Consider the following 2,845-nt stretch of genomic DNA (forward strand, 5'->3'; position numbering starts at 1 on the left):
TGCTTACTGATCGATTTGGAAACTAATGTGGTTACACTGAACTTATTCTTAACATAAATGGCAACGCCACCACCTTTATTAGGCCGGTCAGTACGATCCACATTAAAACCATTGAAGGCAATGTCAGAGGCCAAAATAGACTTGTTTAGCCATGTTTCTGATAAAACAATGACGTCAGCGTCAGTTGAGCTCACCCAGATACGGACAGAATCTAGTTTACCTAACAGACTGCGCACATTCAAGTGGATGAAACCCAACCCAGACCTAGCTTTAAAATCAGCAGGAGTAGCGATCTGACTATTACTACTGGGCGGACCAGGGTTAGGTTGTACATTTCCTGACAGTAATAACAACAACAAAACCAGGCATCTTTTCCTCTTAAATGACACAAATACATTGTCATCTAATTTAGAAACACCAGAAAAGTCTGCGAGAGTGTGATTAGAGTTTAAGAAGCAGCCCTGAAGAACGATAGTTACGGCTGTAACTACGGTTCTATGAGTCCCGGATGACCGCCAGAGGTGCTTTAGCACTGGATATGTCCATCGCGCGCATGCGCAGCTCGAGTACCAATAACAACAAAGTCACCTGTGACCCACGTGACACCGGCTATATCAGCCGGTATTGTCAGAGGATCTGTTCCCCGAATCTTCTCGCGAGCACACAAGAATTCTGAGTGACAGGGAACTCTGGCGGTCATCCGGGACTCATAGAACCGTAGTTACAGCCGTAACTATCGTTCTATTTCGTCCCTACTGACCGCCAGAGGCGGTGCTTTAGCACTGGATGACCTATACCAACAATGTCATGAAGAATCCAAGCCCTTGCTCACCACTGGAAGCAGCGGAGCTCGGCAAAAGGACCACGCCCAAAGAATGGGGAGTGGCGACATTGACCTGATGACAACTGGAGAATGTGCCAGAAGACGCCCGCGACGCCGCGGCGCAGATGGTCTCCAGGGGCACCCCTCTCAGGGCAGCCCAATATGTTAAGATGCTCCTTGTAGAGTGGCATCTCAGCCTGGTGGCAGGGGGCGGCCACTGGCCCCGTAAGCCTGTGAGATGGTATCGACAACCCAGTGGGGAAGCCACTGGTTAGAGGGCCTAACCTCCTTTAGTGCCGCCAGGGCAAACTCAAGAGTTGCTCCTCCTGCCGTATACAGGCAGTAGCCTTGATATACGCCCTTTGGGCACCCCCCGGGCACAGCAACTTCGATGTGCCGTACTCCTGAATGTCAAAGCGTGCCAGCTGGGCAGGCTGATTGAAGTGAGTTTGTGGAAGGACCCCGGGCGGGAATGCGAAAATTTGCCCAAAGGGCAACGCATGAGAGTCCCACCTCGGGCATGTATTGTTTATGGAGAGGACATGCAACTCCCCGACTCACTTCCCTGAGGCTATGGCAAGCAGAAATGCTGCCTTTGTGGGCAGCCACCTAAGCCCCACCTGGGCCAGGGGCTCGAAGGGAGGAGGTGATAGGGCATCCGGCAGCAAGGGCAGGTCCCAAGCCGGAGCCCTCGGGGTGCAAGGGGGACGCTGCCGTAAAGCCCCTCTCATAAAGAGGGACACCGACCTGTGGCACCCCGCCGTGGCGCCGTCGACCCGAACATGTCGGGCAGAATCGCAGCCACATAAATTCAGAGTGGAGTGAGAACGTCCACTATCTAGAAGGGACTGTTGTCTAAGCAACAATGTACATGCTGTCCCCAAGGAACACGCACATTCTTGCCCCCCAGTTGGGGTAGAAAGTGCGTGAGTGCAAGCTGCATGGCCCGAAGCTCACGTTGACCTGGCGCGCACTCTGCTGGGCAGACCACTGACCCTGAACGGTCCTGCCCTGCCGCACTGCACCCCACCCTGAGAGACATGCACCTATGGTGATGGTCTCCTGGCGGGATGGGATGGCGCCCATGGGCACGCCTACCAGAGATAGGCCTTGCCCCTCCAGCGTGACGGAGAGTGGAGCAATGCTGCGACACCCTGACTTCACTGTGCCTGTGCCACTTGGCGTCCAAGTGAAGGCTGTTCAGCCACATCTGCATGGGGCACAACGACAGCGGGCCTAAGGGCCTAGCGGCCGAGGCAGCTGCCAGTCTGCCCAAGGGCCGGAGGAACTGAATATAAGGCACCCTCTTGCCCGGCCCACGTGGAAGTAGGCATCCCTCGGTTGGGAACCACTCCACCTGTGCGTATGCAGTAGTCAGCATATAGAATGGCAGCACCTTCAGGAATCTGTTGATTCCTCTGAGGTCCAAGATCGGGCGAAATCCGCCGACTTTCTTGCTCACGAGAAAGTATGCCGAGTAGAACCCCCTGGCTAAGCAGAGGGTCTTACTGGGTTGATTGCGTCCTTGGACAAAAGGACGGACAACTCTTGGCCCAGAGGTAGGGCCCCTGCCGGATCGCTGACGACTGTCAATTAGACCCAGCCGAAGGCTAGGGGCCGGAGCTGCGGTCCGTACCCCTGGGTTAAGGTGAAAACCACCCAAGGGACGGAAGTACAGACTGCCCAGAAACTGAGCTGCTGCTGGGAAAGCAGCCGCCGACCACCCCCGGGATTTCAGAGCCCAGCCCCCTGGACCCTGGAGCCTCTTGGGGGGTTCCGGTCAGGCTCTGGGGCACGAGGCCGCCTGGAAGGCGGGCGACATGGGGCACGAAAGTCATTGGGAGGCGGTTGAGTGGGCCGCTAAGACCTCTGCAGACCACCCCTGTAATCCAGCGGCTGAGTGCGGCTGCTAGAGCGGCCCCTGGGCCTGCTGGGAGTGGGCACAGGTCTGCGAGGACCCGAGTGCTGCTGCCTGGTCTGCCACACTCCAGTGCCTCCGAGGGCAGCTGATCTAAACAGCTC

Source organism: Pseudochaenichthys georgianus, chromosome 9, assembly GCF_902827115.2.
Source record: "Pseudochaenichthys georgianus chromosome 9, fPseGeo1.2, whole genome shotgun sequence".
In the NCBI taxonomy this organism is placed as follows: domain Eukaryota; kingdom Metazoa; phylum Chordata; class Actinopteri; order Perciformes; family Channichthyidae; genus Pseudochaenichthys; species Pseudochaenichthys georgianus.